Raw genomic sequence first — 20,879 nt, forward strand, 5'->3', positions numbered from 1 at the left:
GAATGGTCGCTATGACTCTCATAAGTACCATGCTGAAACTATGATATCTGAACAAAGTTACCTTGACAAGGAAGGTCAGGCTATCAACTAATTTACCAGAGAAGTTCAGTGGTAGTCTGACCATTACTACATCGATTGCATATAGTGTGCTAGGGTGGAAGAAAGCAAAACACAAAAATAAACAAATGCATTTATTTAAAACGGTATTACTTAGTATTTTGTTAGAGTCATGTGATCTGCTCTTTACTTTACATTTCCTGTTGCTGTCTCTCTTCTCATCTGCTGCTGCTGGTTCCCATGTCATCATTCTCACTGTAATGCAGGTGTGACATGAGCAGTATATTCATTTTAAGGTAGCTGTACAGACACAAGAGACAAACAGTATCATTAATCCAGCTAATCCATGCACAACAAGGGAAGTATTTACTAACACTAAACCACAACATTAGATTAAAATAAATGAGAGTTTTTGAAACGATCAAGAAAAGGTTAGAGGAACATATTTCTACTGGATGAATTGCATGGATGAATCTGTGACTCGAGCACGAAGTGAATGATTTGGCTTTCCTTTATACATAGGAAAGCACTTCGTGCCATTATTGACTTGAGGAAAGAATGGAAATTAACAAACCTTGGAGGACACATCACATGGGCTGTGACAGATGAGGATATACAAACAGAAGTTACAGAGAACATTTGTAGCATGAATAGGAAATATAGATAATTTAATCCAAAGGGTAAAAGGGTAAAACAAACAACCCATTCACTAAATCTCCAAGAACTAAACAGCTGAGCTAGAGTCTTCCCTATGTAATATCTTACACTTCTCATAATGTAGGCCCATAGGATGTGTGCAGATGACCCCTTTAGTACACACCAGTGTTTCAGCCACATGGCTTCTGAATGTCAATGACTTTGACTTTAATTTTTCTTTTTAAGTCTTTACTTGTGCGAATAACAGTAAAGCCAAACCCCACTAGCCGTAGACATGCTACATTTTCCTCTTCTTCTGAGCTCATCAATACTGCATAAATAGATTGTTTGGCTATACTTTATAGCCCGCTGCTGATCATGCTGGTGACTGAGCACAAGAGCAAACAGGTCATAGGGGAAAGGTTAACAAAGCTACCTTATACAGATTTCATGGTATTACAAGAAGACTCTAAACAGGAACTTCAGCAAGTGAAAGGGGAATTGAATGCAAAAGTGCAGGCACATAGGATTACACTAAGCACAGACAAGATGGATGTCATGGCAACAAATGGGGGAAATCAGAACAAGCTGGATACTGAGGTAGAGGGAGAAATAGTGGAACAGGTTAACAGTCTCCATGTTCAGGGAGGGGGCATTGAGAAGATGGGAAGTCTGAATGAGGAGGTCAAATTGAGAATCATAGGGACTGTAGCTAATTGGCATGGAGTGTCTGGTGTATTGTGTGACAGAAGAATACCAAAGGAAAAGAAGTATAAATCAATGGTGTGATTATTACTTTTATATTGTACAGAAACTGTGGCAGTGAAGTCAGAGTAGGTAATGAAGTTATTGGTGATGGAGATTAAGTGCCTGAGATGAGGGATATGATGCATGCTGTGGGATTGGTGATGAAATGATAACATCGAAGCAGCAATGAAAGTAGCTCCAATTTCGGAGAAGGTCAAAGAGAACACATTCCCAGTGGTTCAGGCACATGTTCAGGAAAACATAAGATGATTTGGGAGAGACAGGAAGAAGGCAAGAAGCAAGGAGGTCCAGCAAAGAAATGTCTGGACTGCATGAGAGCTGACCTGCAAAAGTCAGGCATGGCTGTCAAAGAGGGTAGGAAAGTGGCATTAAATTGAGAGAAGCAGTGGCAGTTTATAAGAAACCCTTACACACTATTGAAAACGGGAAAGAAGGGGTTGGTTATGATAATAATACTGTTGGCAAAGTCATTAAGAATCTTTCTGTAGCCTTTACTAGAAGTAGAAATGTGGTGCAACTATAACAATAGCAAGTGTGAAAGGATAATATATAGTGCTGTACTCTTTTTTAATTTCTTTCTTAACACAGATTTACTCCTTTTCTTGTGGCATTCCAACTATCATGTAATAATATAGTGAAGTTTTTCCTTAGGCACTAGATTTTTAATGTAATCAATAATAAACCTTGTTTTTTCTTGTTATTCACTTGCAATTACCAGCAGTATCAGCATATTTTTGAGAAAGGGTGATCGGTTCTGGATTTCTCATCTGTTCAGAACAACTCAGTAGAACTCATAGTTTTCAGTTTAAGGCATTATGGACACTTTTCAGACTAACTTATGTTTTGAATCCATTCAACATAGGACTGGATTCAGAAAGAACCCAGTAACAAACATTAAGCTCATCATCAAAATGGGCCATTTAACTTGAGCATGAAAAATAGCTATTTAGAGACACATTAATTATAAAGAAGAAAGACAGACAGCATTATCAGCCAGGCTACATGCCACAACATTACTCACTGATTACTGAAAGTGCTACCATTGTGGTAATCACCACTGGCAGCCCTTTTATCTCATTGGCATAAACAGCCCTTCTCATTCAATCTCCTACACATGTGATTATGGTTAAATACACATACATACACCCCCCACACACTCACACACACACACACACACACACACACACACACACACACACACACACACACACACACACACACACACGCACACACACACACACACACACACACACACACACACACACACACACACACACACACACACACACACAAACACACACTCATAGAGCAAACACATACACAAAACACATACCTTAATCTCCTTTTAGTTACAGAATATCCATGATTTTATCTGTAAAAGCTGCCCTGTCCCTCTACATGGACCATTACATTAAGTCAGTAATGCCAGTCATTAGAGTTTCTTACTTCTTATTGATCAAAATAGTTTACTTCAAAAATGTTATATTAACTTTGTACATGTCTTAGACTAGTACTTAAAAGCCCCCAACCAGTATTTCAGACTGTGCTTATTAGTGTAGAAGAGTTTAGATATAAGATGACCACCCCCTACTCATATACATACACACACACACACACACACACACACACACACACACACACACACACACACACACACACACACACACACACACACACACACACACACACACACACACACACACACACACACACACACACACACACACACACACACACACACACACACACACACACACACACACACACACACACACACACACACACACACACACGGGCACATGCACTGCACACACCATAGGTCTGACACCCCCATCACCTGATCACACTAATACACAAACACACACACACACACATACACACACACACACACACACACACACACACACACACACACACACACACACACACACACACATACACAAACAAGCACACATACTCATACGAGACCACTCATAATTCTGCTGATATAATGGTATATGCATACTTGTTACCACACATGTTCATGTTCACACATGCATACTTCATCAAACTCCCTTACACTTACCTCTAATGTGTGATCTTCTACTGAAAGTAATGGGTGAATGTGAACTTTTCTACTGCTGTGGTGCTGTCTTTCTTCATCTTCTTTTTTCGGCTGCTCCCATTAGGGGTTGCCACAGTGGATCATCTGTTTCCATTTCTTCTTGTCCTCTGCATCTTGCTCTGTCACACAAACCACCTGCATGTCCTCTCTCATCACATCCATAAACCTTACCTCAGGCCTTCCTCTTTTCCTGTTACCTGGCAGCTTCATCCTTAGCATCTTTTTTCAAATATACTCTGCATCCCTCCTCAGCACATGTCCAAACCAATGTAACCTTGCCTCTCTGGCTTTGTCTCCAAACCTTCCAACCTGGGCTGACCCTCTAATATACTTATTCCTAATCCTGCCCACCCTCAACACACCCAGTGCAAATCTTAATATATTTAACTCTGCCACGTCCAGCTCTGACTCCTGCCTTTTTGTCATTGCCACTGTCTCCAACCCATATAACATAGCTGGTCTCACTACCCTCTTGTAGACCTTCCCTTTCATTCTTACTGGTATTCGTCTGTCACAAATCACTCCTGACACTCTTCTCCACCCACTCCATCTTGCCTGTACTTTCTTCTTCACCTCTCTTCCACACTCACCGTTACTCCGAACTATCGACCCCAAGTATTTAAACTCATCCACCTTTGCCACCTCTACTCCTTGCATCCTCACCATTCCTCTGTCCTCCCTCTCATTCACACACATATATTCTGGCTTAGTCCTGCTGACCTTCATGCCTCTTCTCTCTAGAGCATATCTCCACCTCTCCAGGGTCTACTTCACCTGTTCCCTACTCTCACTACAGATCACAATATCATCTGCAAACATCATAGTCTATGGGGATTCCTGTCTGATATCATCTGTCAACCTGTCCATCACCATTGCAAATAAGAAAGGGCTCAGAGGTGATCCTTGATATAATCCCACCTCCACTTTAAACGCATCCGTCACTCCCACCGCAGACTTCACCGCTGTCACACTACCATTGTACATATCCTGTACCACTCTTACATACCTCTCTGACACTCCTGACTTCTTCATAAAATACCACAACTGCTCTCTAGGCACCCCATCATATGTTTTCTCTAAGTCCACAAAGACACAGTGCAACTCCTCTGACCTTCTCTGTACTTCTCCATCAACACTCTCAGAGCAAACATCACTTCTGTAGTGCTCTTTCCTGGCATGAAACCATACTGCTGATCACTAATCATCACCTCCCTTCTTAAACTAGCTTCCACTACTCTTTCCCATAACTTCATGCTGTGACTGATCAGTTTAATCCCTCAGTAGTTACTATAGCTCTGCACATCACCCTTATTCTTAAAAATCGGTACCAAAACACTTTTCTCCATTCCTCAGGCATCCTCTCACTTTCCAAGATTTCATTAAACAATCTAGTTAAAAACTCCACTGCCATTTCCCCTAAACACCTCCATGCTTCCACAGGTATGTCATCTGGACCAATAGCCTTTCCATTCTTCATCCTCTTCATAGCTATCCTTACTTCTTCCTTGCTAATCCACTGCACTTCATGATTCTCTATCCCCACATCATCCAACATTCTCTCCCTCTCATTCTCTTCATTAATCAGCCCCTCAAAGTACTCTTTCCATTTGCTCAACACACTCTCCCCACTTGTGAGTACATTTCCCTCTTTATCCTTTATCATCCTTACCTGTTGCACATCTTTACTAGCTCAGTCCCTCTGTCTAGTCAATTGGTACAGGTCCTTTTCTCCCTCCTTAGTGTCCAACCTTTCATACAACTCTTCATACGCATTATCCTTATGAATTGAACAATGTGACTGACAGTAGAAACATAGCTGCATTAGGGCTTACCATTGTTGATGACCCTTTCTAATTCCAAGGTTCGGTGTATTCCATGTCATGTGCTTTGTTGTTCTTAAATGATATGAACATTTGCTCTGGCAAATCATTGAGGGCCTTCACTTATACATTTAAGTTGCTTATGTCCTGTTTCCTGCAAGTGACAGATCATTTTGAGTAATATTATTAGTTACATATTGTAAAATGATAAATACTTTGCCAGTTTTAGCAAACGTCTATATGAAATTGAATAAACCTTGCTTTTTCTCTTATTTCTTCCTAATTGCAAGGCATCATACATTATCAGGGCACTATTAATGATATATGTGCCTCACATATAGGAATGAACAATGGAGAATCTTCTATTTCCTAGCTTGTTTAAACTCACTATCTGCTGGGCAGAGCACAGCAGGACGACATTTCTTTTGTGCTTTTTGTGTGACTTTGTATTAAATTATGCCATTTGTTGTTATGTTCAAAAAAGGGCTTCAACATTTTATCACTGCCTTCTGTTTCACATTTTAAAGGATACTGGACTTGGAAAAGTGTCTGGAAAAGCTATGTAATTGGATATACAGTTAACTTGGAAACAGGATGATATTGGCAAAATTGCACATCTCACTTTAAGCAAATCCCTTCATTAACTGAAGAGCCCCACAAGACTCTGGCATTGACTCACTTCTCTTCATCCATTTAATTAGTGCCATGATATCCATGCTTTTTATTTTAAAATGACAATCATGCTTTTTAGGTCTACTGACAGGACTTTCAGGGATCATCAAGATTTTTGCATTTCCTTTCCAGAGAGAAAGAGAGAGTCTAAATTTTTAAACATCTGTGTTATGAGTTGATTTAATAGGACAGTGAAGAATAACCATCAATTAAAAATTGTGATCTTGTGTTTCATATTCTGCTTTATGCCTACTATGAATCTGGGAAACTGGGATACTTATCCAACAGATGGACTGTGCACATGTTCGTGTCCGTTTTCTATCATTAAGCAACCCCAGTTTCCTTCAGAAAGTACATAATAAAATCATTAGGCCAATTCTGCTTCACTTTGAAGGGATTAAAATAGATTAATTAAATGTTAAACTGGAAAAATGGATTAAAAGAGATGTTAAAACTGGTTACCAGAGGTTAATAGATGATGTCAGATAAAATATCTTTTTTGTAAGGTCATTAGATGATGCAAGACAATAATGAGATTTTTGAAATTCCAACAGATGGGGATAGGACAAGATGCAATCTGTGAAAGCTATTAATTCTGAAAGCAGCAGAGGTAGTAATAGAAGTTAAGTTTTGCATTTATGTACAAAATGTTTCAGCAAAGCCTTTTGTAATAAAGTAGGAATTCATCACACTTCAGAAGAAAAGAATCCTACTAACTTATTAAATTTAGGCAGAAACAATCCTACTAGTATGCTTGGCTTTAAGACAACATTCAGTAATGCTCTTAAATGTTATTTTCAAAAGAAGTTACATAATTCTGAACATTTTAGAGAACTGACAGACAATAGTCATGAAACCAATGCATACACAAAAAGGCAGATCATAAGAACTTAGTATTAACCATTTTATTATCAAATACTGGTAAAATTATGGAAGACCTAATGCTACAGAAACTAAAAGATGATCTAAGAGCAACTATGAAAGAATAACATCTTCCTGTCGACATAGCACAATGACAGAGTTATAGCAATGTATAACCAGTAGCTTTATACCTGTGTAATCATGGCACTTAAAGAACTTAAAAGTTTACTTCAGAATCAGCAGCTTTGTTGAAGCTGTTCATCAGGTTTTGTTAGATAAGTGGGTTAAAACAGGGCCACCATTTTAGCTCATGAAATGGATAGGTTCCAAACACACAGTTTGGAGCTTATTGATTATTAATATATGGTATCACGAAAAATAGGAGTAGAGGATAGAAGCCAGACACCACAGGTACCAGGGATATAAACTTTTATTGAGCACTTTCATCTCTAAATAAAAGACTTCTTCAGAATCTTCATTTTGAAGAAGTCTTTTATTTAGAGATGAAAGTACTCAATAATATTTTATATTCCTAGTACCTGTGGTGTCTGTGGCTTCTATCCTCTACTCCCATTTTTTGTGGTTTAATATCTGGTATCTGGTATAACCCAATAGAAAATGGACATCATGTTCCACAAAGATTAATCCTGAGCATGTATCAGCTTAAGTTAAATATGACAGAGTTAAGTATTCCTCAAGAATTATTCTGATGTTGCCTCACTGATCGTCTAAAAATGGGTAGGATAGTTACTGCTTAGGAGGACCATATCTTTGAGCTTTGTCTGGAAAAATCAATGGATTATATAACAAACAATGACAACTGGTAGGGATAACATCATGCAAATATTATTTCCATGGGTTAATGTTGAAAAGCATTATTATTTATCAAAGACAGAAATCAAATCAATGGATACCCTTAATGATGGGGTAGTGTGGTAGAGAATAATTTAACTTAATAGGCACACATGGATGATTTACTCAAGAAAGGCTGGCTAACTGGATATATTAAGTCATAGTTTGATTACCTGTAAGCTTGGGGGAAAAAGTAGCTCTTTATGAGCACCGTATTGAAAAGTCTTTCAAAAAAAATCTTGAGACTGTTCTGAGGAAATTTGATCAAATATGTGAGCATTTTGGATTATGAATGGCATTTAGGCTATCTGGAGTTATTCTCATTAAAGTAAGAACATCTGACAGATGGACTTATCAAGTTGTGCACTACCGGTGATAAATTTCTTTGGGAATGACTTAGAGTAAGAAAATTGTTGAGGTATAAAAAGAAAAAGAAGAAGAAGCAGAAGAAAGATGTTTTCTTTATCAAAAGAGCTGTAAGTTTTTGGGATGCCCCCACATAAATGAGTAGGTTTGCTATCAACAGTCATATTTTAAAGAGCAGTATATTCCATTAAAATAATTGTTTTCCAAGTGCAGTCAAATGGAATGGTCATTTTTCCAGGCTTTTGTTCTTACATTGCATTGCATTGTACTACTGTAGAGTACTGGGGAGGTCTGGTCAGCTTTCTGCCTACCTACTGTCTCCTTTGTCTTAATATTTTTTCCCATTTCAGCATTCCTTCCAGAGTGTCATAACTGATGCATTAATATGCTACAGCATTTCTTTGTAGTTATTTATCTTTGTTGAAATACTTCTGACATTGTCCTATCTTTTACTGACATCCTTAATTTTTTAATGTCCCTCCTAAAATCGGAGATGTTTTGTTAAGTTCCAAGTTAGTTGCTAATTTAAGACCTTTTGCCAAATTATTTTGTTTCTAATTTCAAGCTCTTTCATTCTTTTTTGTCCCTAACTCTGGTGGTAAAGGTTGAGGGACACCCTTAAATTTAACTCTGTCCATACTAAAATTGAACATTTCTTCTTGAGAGGTTGAAAGTGAAAAGTACTTTAAAAGTGTACCTAATTTGGTAACTTTTTTTTACTTCTTCTCTAATTCTGATGGTAAAGGTTGAGAGCTCTGTTTGTTAAACATAAATATTCATTGATGCAGTCGGTCACTCAGTCATTCATTCAGTTATCTTTTATTAACTAGGTAGGTTTTTCAACCATGACCAGGAGGAATGTATGAAACAGCAAAATAGTAAAAACAATATAACACAACAATTTACAAATATGGTATAGCAAGTACATAAAAAATAAATCATAATTACAAATAAATTAGTGCAGAAAATTTGTGTTAGTTACAGGACCAGTGAAAGGTACAAATATGTGCATAGTTAACTATGTGAAGCAGGTGCCATTTTAGTTCACAGTAAAACATACGGATGTATACTATTGTCAGGTATTGTTTTGTTGTCTGCAACATTGGAGTATAGTATTGAAAAAAACTGCCATTACAGACTGTCCAACATTGGTGATTTACATTGTGTGAGATTTTCTGATGCCTCTAAAGTTGTGTTTTCATGGAGTTAGTACAAAGAGACAAGGGATTTGGAACAAAGGCCTAAATTTGGTGGCCCTATGCAAATTCCATTGTGTTTTGATCTTATGTGTTTGTAGATATTTAGGCTTCTTTGGGTTTTCTATTTTTTTTAGTTTTACTGTCAATGTGGTATGCATTTTGCTACAGAAAGTGATTCACTGCATGTAGGTTGTTTTCTTTTCCTCATGTTTATATGATTGTTTAGCTAACATGTATAAGCATGGTGGATGCAAGCGGATTTAGTGTACTGTCTTCTTATTTTGGTTATTTTATTCTGATGTGGTTGGATTCTTAGGGTTACAAGATTTTATCCTTTAGATTGATTTCATAAGCTTTTCACCAATTGTTTTCTATTCCATAGATTTAATAACAATTTGTATCGCTGACATATGATAAGTACAGGAATTGTCATCAGCAGCTACAATACAGAAAAGTAAAGTCCATTAAATGAGGTAATGTGTGAAATAGAGGCAGAAAACAGGTCTACTACAAGTATTTTAGTCCCATGTGACTTCATTGAAGTGTAGGTCATGAATGTGATGCTCGCACTAAAATCTGAATATGACTATGTCAGGTAGCTGGGTAGCGAGTGGGAGGTGGGTTGTAGCAAATAAGATTGGCAGGAGAGTCTTTTTTTTTAAGTTTAAGGAGAAGTGGATTTCTAGGATTAGAAAACTAGAGGACAGTTTTAGTGTGATTGTCAAGGAAAGGCGTTTTATGTTTAGGCAAAGGGGAAAGGAGTGTTAGGGATTAGGAGGTAGAAAGAAAGTCTTAGATTTAGGGAGTGGGTTGGGGCCTTAGGGCTGTGGAGTGACTAGGGAATTTAGGTTTAGGGAGGGGAGGGTCTGTGTTTTAAGGAGAAGGAGCAAGCATTTGGATTAGGAAGTGAGTGGGAGTTTTAGGAATAGAGTTAAAGCTCTGACAGTGCTTTACAGTTTTATAGGATTATTGAAGAAACAGTTGAGTACTTCCAGGTGATCAGGCTAGTGAGAGGCCAAGCACTTGCTTTTTAAGCAAGTGGCAGTGAGCAAATGTCTATGGAGCTGCTAGCACGAGTGTTTGCAGTAGACTACAGTAAACACTACAAGCATGTATTAACAACTTGTCTATTGAAAGTCAAAAGTTCCAAATTGTGAATGAACAAATACAGTTGTCTGATTAAATGTAACATTACCAAAGGCCTCAGGAAAAAGTATATTTTCAGTATTCATTATGATGTTCTTGAAGTCATTCACTGGATGTCTGGTAGAGATTTAATAGTCTTTGATCTGATGGAAAGCCATTGAAAGAGGCAGATGCATCTGTAGAAAAAAAAACTCCCTCATGGTGAAATTAAATGCTGGCATCATCAAAGCCATGCACCTAGTATATTGCCCTTCAGTTAGTGTCCTTGATAAAAGAGACTAAAATCATACTATACCAGATTAAAAGACAAGTTTAGCAGTATCATTCCCATTTTTGATAGAGAAAATATGTAGCTTTGTCTATAGAAGTACACTGATGCACCTTTGCATTTGAAAGTGAAGTAAACTGAATATTTTATTTTCAGTATGTTTGCTATAATTTAATATTCTGTGATGCATTTAATGCAATGCTTGGTAAGGCATACTCCAAACATATACTACCACATTAATGACTACTGTCTTTTCTCCTTTCAGCTCCAGCAAGTTTCCTTGCACTGCAAGAATGTTAGTTGCTCTTGCACCTTTTTAACTATTCACCATATGTTATGGTCAAACAAGAGTCACTGATCTAAATGGATACTCAAGTATTTCTGGGTTGAAAGCAAGACAATGGTGGATCACACAGTGTCAGTAATGAAGACCTAATAATTATATATTTTATGTGTAATGCAATATTGGTTACTAGTTATTTCCTTGAATTAGCAATGAGTTTTATTCATGAATTTAATACCATGGCTCACTTAGATCATCCTGGCTTCTGCACTGTAAAGTAGAAGTACATACAATAGAGTTTAAGATTAGTGAATCATCTATATATGTGCTGTGCAATTAAAGGTTGGTGAGGTAACATTGAGGTCAATAACAAAAAGCAGAAAAGTAGGGGGGTTAATACAAATTTATAGGATGCATGCCTTAAATGATCTATAATCTGAAAAATTTTTGCTAAGTATATCTGAAAAGTTCTGTTAGTTATGTAATTTGAGTCCCACGTCTAAACCTTTTTTCTTAGACATGCTTTAGAAAGTATTGAAATGAGGAGACTATGACCCATAGAGTTGAAGAATATCACAAGAAAAAAAAACCTTAATCACTTAAAGCCCTCGGCTCATTTTCATTGGTTTAACCCATCATTTAGTTCCCCTTTATTGAACAGCCTCTCTGCACACATAATCTTTTTTCAGAGTATCTTGTGACAGTGATCCGGTGTAGGTGGAAGAACAGATAGACTCCATTGCCTGTTTAATTTCTTTGATTTCTGAGACTTCAATAATTTGTTTCAGCTCTCTTAGATTTGCAGTATGCTTACTTAGCTAGCATTTTATACTTGATGAGAAATATGCATACATTTATATCCTATCTTTTTTATGGGTGACCCAAGGCTTATGCCATGTCTTTGTTAGATCAGTCCAAACAGCTAGTTACCAAATATTAAATAAAATGCTATATTCTGACAGTAATATGTCAGAAATTGAGAATGATTCACTGTTTAGGTAAAATACAGAAGACTGGCAGAACTAATCAGGTACCATCTTGAAATGTTTTTCCTAATTCCAAATTTTTAATTTGGGAATGTAGTCATTCACCTGTTATAGTGCTGGCAGTTTATATACTTATCAAACTTTGTTTTCTATTGTGATCATAGAGATTTGCTTTGCATTTTTCATTCTTTGAGTTAAATGAAATGAAAGCAAGAAATATACACATACATACACACACACGTAATATATATATATATATATATATATATATATATATACACACACACACACACACACACACACACACACACATATATATATATATATATATATATATATATATATATACAAATATACACACACACACACACACATATATATATATATATTTATATACAGACATATGTGTGTAGTTGTGTGTGTCTGTATATGCATATGATTTTTCTGTGTTTGAAGAAAATATGTTCTACTGTCTAAGAAGAACGCTTATCTGGAAATATTTTCAATTTTTATGCAAACATTACACCAACAGTTTCAATATGAAATGTTCAAGATATAGTTTGGAAGCTTTATTATGTTTTGACTCCATTTAGGATAGTCACTCATTAATGAATGCAAAAGCTACTAAATAATTACATTAAATATTCATAGGTTTGCTGCAGCAGAATTTAATTGCATGCACTGAAGAAGAGAATAAATTAATGAGCAGTAGGTGATTCTTTTGAATCTACTTCATTCGGGCTGTCATCAGTGTTAGGGATATGCTTTGACATTTTGGAAAGTTGCTCTGTATTTTTCATTTTCTGCGCAGCTACAGACATATTTTTGCTCGTAATTAAAATGAAAAGATCTTCATTTAGCTATAAATGTACATAGTCTAAATAAACATTGCCATCCCAGGTAATATACAAAAAGATGCATCTGGAGCATTTTTCCCTAGGCCTTCGCTGAAAATTGGCTTTGTTCCAAGTTGGACTTTCCCAGTAAGCAAATGTTAAATAAATAAAAATACATCCAAATGTATAAATAACACTAAAACTACTTTCTGAGACTATGCTCTGTTTTTCACTCATGCCATCCTTTAGCTGCTTTGCAGAATTGCTCTGCTTAAAGTCTCAGCTCACTGTGCCTCATGCAACTTTGCAAAAGCCTGAAGGCTATTTTTCAATTAGGGTCAAAATGTAGGCTCAGCCTGAAGGAAAACTCAGGGGAGGTAATCTTGTCACACCATTAATAATTAGGTTAGGCTCTGTGTACTACTCATGGGGGATGCTGAGAACTATTCAATCAAAGTAAATTACTGAATCCGATCATATGAAATACAGTTCTTTGCCTGTGAATAATTGCCTTACAGTAAATTGTACATGTGGATTCTGTAATTCATTAGGAATCAGCTGATTTACATATTTAGAAAAATAATAATATGTTTGGAAATTACCTGTGTATTTCTCTGTCAAATGTGTGTATGACTAAGGTGAAAAATAATAAAGAATTATTATTGAAAAAAGAAAAATAATAATACTATTTCTCCTTAACTTATCCTGTTCTGCTCAGTCTTGTTTCCAATATCTGAATTGTTTACCTTAAAAAAACAGTACATATCAGATGTTTCCAGTAAAATGCCATGGACCAAGGTTTTGCACAATAGTACAGCACAAGTATTTCTCTTAGCAAATGGCTACCCCTGTAATTCTTTAATATGACCAAATCGTATGGTTCTTCTTGTAGTAAATTCCATTTGCTGATGCAGTCAGTTAAAATAATACATACTGAAGCTGTATAATATATGACTGTAGCTTATCTACACTGTGTTGTACATGTTATTCAAACCACATAGGGTAGACTATTATAAATGGACAAAGAAAATAAACTGAGAGGTAGCAATCAAGATTCAACCATGTCTGTTGCCACTGCAGTTCAAACATTAAATATTTGACCTAATCTGGTGTTTAAAACTTTAGTGGCAAACATCTGCCATTTCAAAAGGAAACAGAGTAGAACAAAAATCAGTCAACTGTGAACAAAAGACATGCAGAGTTTCAAAGCATAAAAGTAAATGAAACTGAAAGACATTGCAACAAAGGAAGTAAAAGATCAAATAATTCTAAGGACAGTATTTTCTTTATCCATATAAGATGAAACAATTCCAGCGATGAATACAGATAATATGGTCAAAAGTCCAGAGACTGTAGAAGCAGAATGCAATAAATCATGAACTTCTTTTAGTTGTCACAGTGCCCTGTTCAATGAAATGAATTACAGAATCTGTAACAACAGTACACTGCATACAAATAAAGGTAAAATAATTTTTCATACAAAAGTTTATTCATAGTAATTCATAAATCTTACAAAAATAAGATATGATACAGTTACCAATTAGAGTACTAGTCCGATACCAAATTCATAGTTGCTGAACATTAATCCATTGTGTAATAGCTGCTGGCCAACTAGCCTCCCTTCAAAAATGTCAGTATTCGATATACTATAATGCAACTTTTGATGGGTGAATTTAAGTCTAATTGGTGCAAAAATGTATATTAAATCTTGAACTATTGCATCTCAGAAAATTTCCTCTTCTACAAGGAACAGTAAACAGAGTCTTGCCTTCTCTAAAAATTGTTAGGTAAGAACAACTTTTATATAAAAGTATCCCTGATGTACAATCATTCTTAAATTTTATAAATTTTGATAGCTGCATTCTCTGGTGAGTTAAAGTAGTTTGTGAAGGAAACAGTGGACATGACAACAGTAAACAATTCTTTAATACTAAAGGAAAACTGTTATAACATCTATAGAGCTAATGAAATGCAAAACTGTTTACTTTTTTAAATTCAAGAAAACATATATATGAAAAACGTACAAAGGCACTTCAATTAATTAAAAGAAATGTAGTTTAGAACAACCTAGTTTGTCCAGAGACACTTTATGTAAATATGCTCTGTAGGGGGATTGAAAAATCTTGGGAGAAGGTTGGGGTCTATATTATAACATCCAAGTCTTAAAACTTCGAATGTTATAATATCGAACCATATGCACCGAACGCTAAAAATAGCGAAGCTGCAGAATATCGAATACTTTACTAGGGAAAGTATTCAGTGGGCCATTTCTGCAGCTTCACTATTTCCTTGACTGTGGAGCGAAGGTTACAGACTGGGTTAAGGTAAGTGTCTGAATAGATCGGGTTAAGGTGAATGTGTGATAGTTAGGGACCTTAGGATTAGTGAATTGGTAAGGTGAGTGTGCGATAGGGACCTTAGGGTTAGGGAGCGGCAAAGGTGAGTGTGTGATAAGGACCTTAGTGTTAGGGAGTGGGTAAGGTGAGTGTGTGATAGGGACCTTAGGGTTAGGGAGCGGGTAAGGTAAGTGTGCAATAGGGACTTTAGGGTTAGGGAGTGGATAAGGTGAGTGTGCAATAGTTAGGGACCTTTGGGTTAGGGAGCGGGTAAGGTGTGTGTGCAGTAGTTATGGACCTTAGGGTTAGGGCTGGGTTAAGCTAAGTGGATAGCTAGTAGTGTATGTATGGTTTAGTGTAGGGTTTTGTGAAGTGTATGTGTGTAGATTATTTATTTTGGTGTGCTTGTGTTGTATGTATGTTTGTCGGAACAGCAAATTTTTTCCCTGGGAAAAAGTTCGCTATTCTGAGTGTTCATTGTTATAGTCTTTCGATCAGAATGGTTTGATATTATAACATTCGAAGTTTTAAGACTTCGATGTTATAATATAGACCTGAGGGTTGTTAGGTTGAATGGGAATGGAGGAAAGGATTTTGATGGAGAATCAGTCAAATAAGGGTTAAGGTTAAAGGGAAGATTGCCAAAGAGGAAGTGAGGTAAGTATAAGTATGGGTAAAGGTAGTTTTATGGGAGAGTTGTAGGGTGGGGAGATTAGAATTTGGTTTAAAGTTACAGCCCACCCTCCCTACCACTTAATTTGTGCCAGATGATTTCTTATTAATTTTATATGTGACTGGTTTGGCAGAAGGGAGAAGAGAGGTTGGCATGAACCTCTTCTGCTTTCCCTCTGGTGTTAGGTGTTTGATGTTACAAGATTGCAGGTTGGTTATGGAAGCGAGTGGTGGCACCCTGCTTCTGGTGAAGTCAGAATAAGTGAGTAGTTGGAGTGACACTTTTTTTTAGTGGTACAGCGGTGGTCAGGAGACAATGCTCTGTTAAATTCTTATATGGAAGTTATGTCCATGTTGTGATTAATAAATTTTATGGTTGATCAAGTAATTTACAATTAAGAATGTTGTTCAATAAAGATCATCGTATGCATTTTGGTGTGGTATGTTTTTATTGTGAAAGGTGAGCGGGCAAATATATATATATATATATATATATATATATATATATATATATATATATATATAGATATATATAGATATATATATATATATATATATATATATATATATATATATATATATATATATACGTGAGTTTCCTCCGGGTGCTCCAGTTTCCTCCCACATACCAAAGAGATGCTGTAGGTGGATTGGACACTCTAAATTGGCCCTAGGTATGAGTGCGTGCGGGTGTGTGTGCCTTCTGTGGAAGGTTGGGTGCTGGGCTGGCAACTTGACACCGTAAAACTCCACTGCCAGTCATAAGTGGACAGGTGATCCGCTGTGCCGTCCACTTACCGGGAAAAGCTGAAAGAAGAAGAAGAAAGCAAGCTTCTAGGAACCTTGGTGAACAAATGGCCTGAACAGATGCAAAAAGTTTATCGTTTTCATTCCTTATATGTATTACTAGAACATCAGGCTATTCCTTAGGAAACTCAAACTTAAATTCCTACATAAAGAATCCACCAATGAACTGGATGAACCCTATAATGAAGGATTACCTCTAAAAAAGAGCCTGTTCAACCCCACCTTGCAAAGCACATCCTCAACTTACTTTTACCAAAAGGGACATTAGAATCCTACTAGCCAACAGAAAGAATGATAAGTACAGTCTCAACCACACAGAAATATTGGCCCTCAAAGAACTGACTAATAACAAAGAGAGGCAAAGCAAGTAAACAAAGACACGAATGTTTAATAAAGAGATACGCATCATGAAAGCCAACATGGGCTCTGGGGTAGTGATCATGGATCAAGTAAGCTATATTAAGAAAATTGAAGCTAATTTATTAAATAATGACTTCTACCAGCCTGTTTCTTTAAATACAGAATTATTTTACTTCTATAGGTAAGTATATGCTTAGCATGCATTTAAAAGATAAAATTTTGCCTGAGCTATATGAATTTTTTCTGTTGATAAGCCTTGCCTTAGAAAACTGTTTGGCATACCCAAAGTCTACAAATGCGTCCAGGACCCTTTAGACGCATTATTAGTAGCAAAAAAAAAAAAAAAAAATCTGAAAATACCTTAGAGTATTTGGTTGGTCAAGTGCAGTCCACGCAGTTCTTCTTAAAAGACTAGTGGATATTCTTGGTTGAAATTTTCAGGTACAAAGTATCTCCAGCAGACAATTTCCTAATCACACTTGACATCATATCACTCTACGTGAACATTCCCCCCACCAGAGGTTTGGAACTCACCAAGCTCTTCCTCTCTAAGCACTCATCCCTCAGTGACAAAAGCATCAGCACCCTCTGTGACCTTATTTCCATTGTGTTCAACAATAACTGCTTTCATTTCAAACAAAACAATCTACCACCAATGTAGAGACATAGACATTAGGTCCAAAATAGCCCCTGCCTATGCCAATCTGCTGCTGAGTGTGTGGGAGTCAGAATTACTCAATAATGCAGGTGGATTTGCCAAGACTAAGTTGTATCATCTCTATACTGATGACATCTTTTTTATTTGGCAAGGCACCAGTGATAAGCTGCATTCCTTCCTTCAGGACTTGGCTAACAGCACACATTCTCTTAAATTCACAGTCTCCAGTATTGGCCCAAAAGCCCACTTTTTGGTGTAGAGATTACCTCATAGAATGATTCTATCTGCCTCCACTTCAACATTTTCTGCAAGGACACCTACAGAACAATTTTTTGGAATTTAACAGCTTGCACCCTAAATTCATGAAGTCCAATGTCATTAAGGTACAGTTTATCAGGCTCTCCTGTATTATCAGTGATGATGACATCTTCCTACATGAATGTGCCTTCCTCAGGAGTCTTTTTCTTGATAGAAACTATCCAGAATCCCTCATAGACAGGCTACTCAAATAAGTAAGTATTCTCAGGCACACCGAATACAAACCAATACGGCTTCTAGGCTTCCCCCAGAAACCAAAACACCAACAACGTTTTGTTTAGCTTCTCACTCACCATCAACCTCAACATGCACCCCATTAGGAACATTATGACATGCAATTAGTGTGTCATCCAAAGCCATAAGGATCTTTACTCCACTGTGGTCCTCAAACCTCAGTTTAGCTACAGAAGACTTGAACGCTGAAACATAGCTTCAAGCATCCTCCAAGAATTTCATTTCTTGCTCTCCCACTCAAACTCTATGCTTCCCAAAGGTATGTTCTTCTGCAAAAATTGTTTTTCTTGCAAATCTATCCTTGTGTGCAAAGAATATATTTTTTTCTCACTGCAATTTGACAGTTCTTTTCAGCATTTTGACTGTAATTCTTCCAGTGATGTTCATGCCAGTATTTGCTGCCAATGTAACTGTGTTTACATTGGCAAAACCACTAGGAGATTGTCTGAGAGAATCAAAGAACACTGCCAAGCCCTCACAGCACAGGACATGAGAAAGACCTTGGCTAGACACAGCCTAATATGTAACAGCCCTGATGTGTCCAAGGTTTTTGTGCTTGAGACTGTCCACAACTTTGTTGGTGATGTAGACGACTTTCTGGAATTTCATGAACTCAAGTGGCAATTGCTGCTTAATTTAGAAGTCTTGCTTGGTCTAAATGACTCGATTAATATTAAATGTGCCATCAGAAGGCACAGGTAAAACACATTGCACAGTTAAAGTTTCCACTTTCTGCTTCTTGCTATCTCTGTTACTATATCCATCTTTACTGTTACTGTATCTGTTCAGGAACTACTTCCACTGTTACTGTAACCCTAACCTCATTGACCCACTGCTTCCTCTTCAGATTTTGGTGGTTGCTTGTGATTGGTAATTTTAAAACTTAAGAACTGTGTTCTCTGATTATTATTTTTATTCTACATATATTTTCTGAAGAAGTTCTAATACTACCAATAAAAAAGAAAAGCACTAAACCTTTTGCATCTGTTCAGCCCATTTTTTCACCAAGGTTCCTAGAAGTTTGCTGTCTGTAGTCTTGCTCAGTTCTCCTTCTCATTGTTTTTTCACTTATATATATATATATATATATATATATATATATATATATATATATATATATATATATATATGGATCACATTCACATTGCTGAAAGTACAATTCTCCGAACTACCACACATGGCCGAGATCATAACTCCAAATTTACACTTCTCCAAAATGGCACTTTGCCGAAACGGAAAAGAGTTAAGCCACATTAACTAATTTTCTCTTATTTCTGCAGGGGGCCAAGCCTCCCTGCACCCCCCACACCCCCTGCTAATTATATATAGTAACTCCGAGATTGCACTACAGTGACAACAGTATATTTGTTCATACATACTGCAGTGCGATCTCAAAGTGCCGTTTCTGAGAAGTGCAAATTTGGAGTTATGTTCCAGGCAAAATGTAGTTTGGAGAACTGTACTTTTGGCAATGGTTCTCATATATATATATATATATATATATATATATATATATATATATATATATAAAGTTTATGCACACTGGAACACCAGTACAATATCACTGTTGGGTTGCAGATGCTGTAGTTGGTCAGGTGCTTCTTAGGGAGATAGGGGAGTTCCAAAAGGAGGCATTTGGTGGTGAAATTAGCTAGGATCCTCGGTTGGCAGTTTGGGGTCGAGCTTGTATAAGGTCAAGTCACTGCAGCAAGAGGTGAGTACTGATTTTGGAATGTGACTGGGGGTTTGTCTAGCTACTCATGTGTTCATTAATGCAGAAGGGGGGACGGGTCTTTTTGTACCCTCATATTCTGGTATTAGTTAAGAGAAAATCTGGAAAGAAAAGTACATCAACATGTTTGAATTAATTGACGTGGAAGGAGTACAGTGGCTGTTGGAATCTGAGATCACAGATAACAAGGACCTTCTAGCAGCTTTAGAGGCATTGGGATGGAGGAGAGTGGGTAGGCTTTGAGCCAGGATGTGGGAGACTTGTGTGTTAGGTTTCATGTGCTACATGGCAGTTTGGCTGGGGAAGGATAATTTGATGGCCTTACCACTTTTGTCTTATTTTCTCTCAATTCATGAACCACAAGGCTGTTTGCGGGGATGCTTAGATGTGGTAAGGTCAATGGGTCCAAAAAACAGAAAGCAGTGGATCAGTCATTGAGATAGGAAGTTAGACACCCTGAGATATGGCTGGCACCATGATGGATAACTGTGTAGGAACCGCCAGATGAGGTAAATTAGGGGGGGTGGGTCGGTTACAGTGTGCTGGTCCTTTAATGCAGAATGCTGCACTTGTGCAGCATGCAGATCTTAACACACTTGTTTGAATTGTGCGGTAGTGCATCTGACATATCAGCATTGCCCCTGGGAAGAGCATTTGTTAAATTTGGGTTCATTCACTACCAGTTTGGTATCGTTATCTCCTTTGCTTCAAGGATTGCAGGGGTTGGGTGGGTGAGGTCATTTTTGAGGACAGTTGGAAGGATTGTCTTTTAGGGGTTAGACAGGCAAACCCAGTTTCCCCTTTCATCCATTAATGTGCAGACATTGGGGCACATGCTGAGTCATTTTCTGGATTTGAAGATTGTGGTGGAGTTAATGGTGGGGTTATCATAGGGTTTTCTATTAAGT

The 20,879-nt window shown here is 37.1% G+C and overlaps 1 protein-coding gene across 13 annotated transcripts in view; it reads left to right on the forward strand.

Annotated features, from left to right (window-relative positions):
- The window catches only part of CHL1 (cell adhesion molecule L1 like), a 1,311,467-nt gene that overhangs the window by 294,779 nt on the left and 995,809 nt on the right, over window positions 1-20,879 (forward strand). The gene's annotated exons all lie outside the window — the stretch shown is intronic.

Source organism: Protopterus annectens, chromosome 7.part0 (genome assembly GCF_019279795.1).
Source record: "Protopterus annectens isolate FY-2018-M chromosome 7.part0, PAN1.0, whole genome shotgun sequence".
NCBI classification, from domain to species: domain Eukaryota; kingdom Metazoa; phylum Chordata; order Ceratodontiformes; family Protopteridae; genus Protopterus; species Protopterus annectens.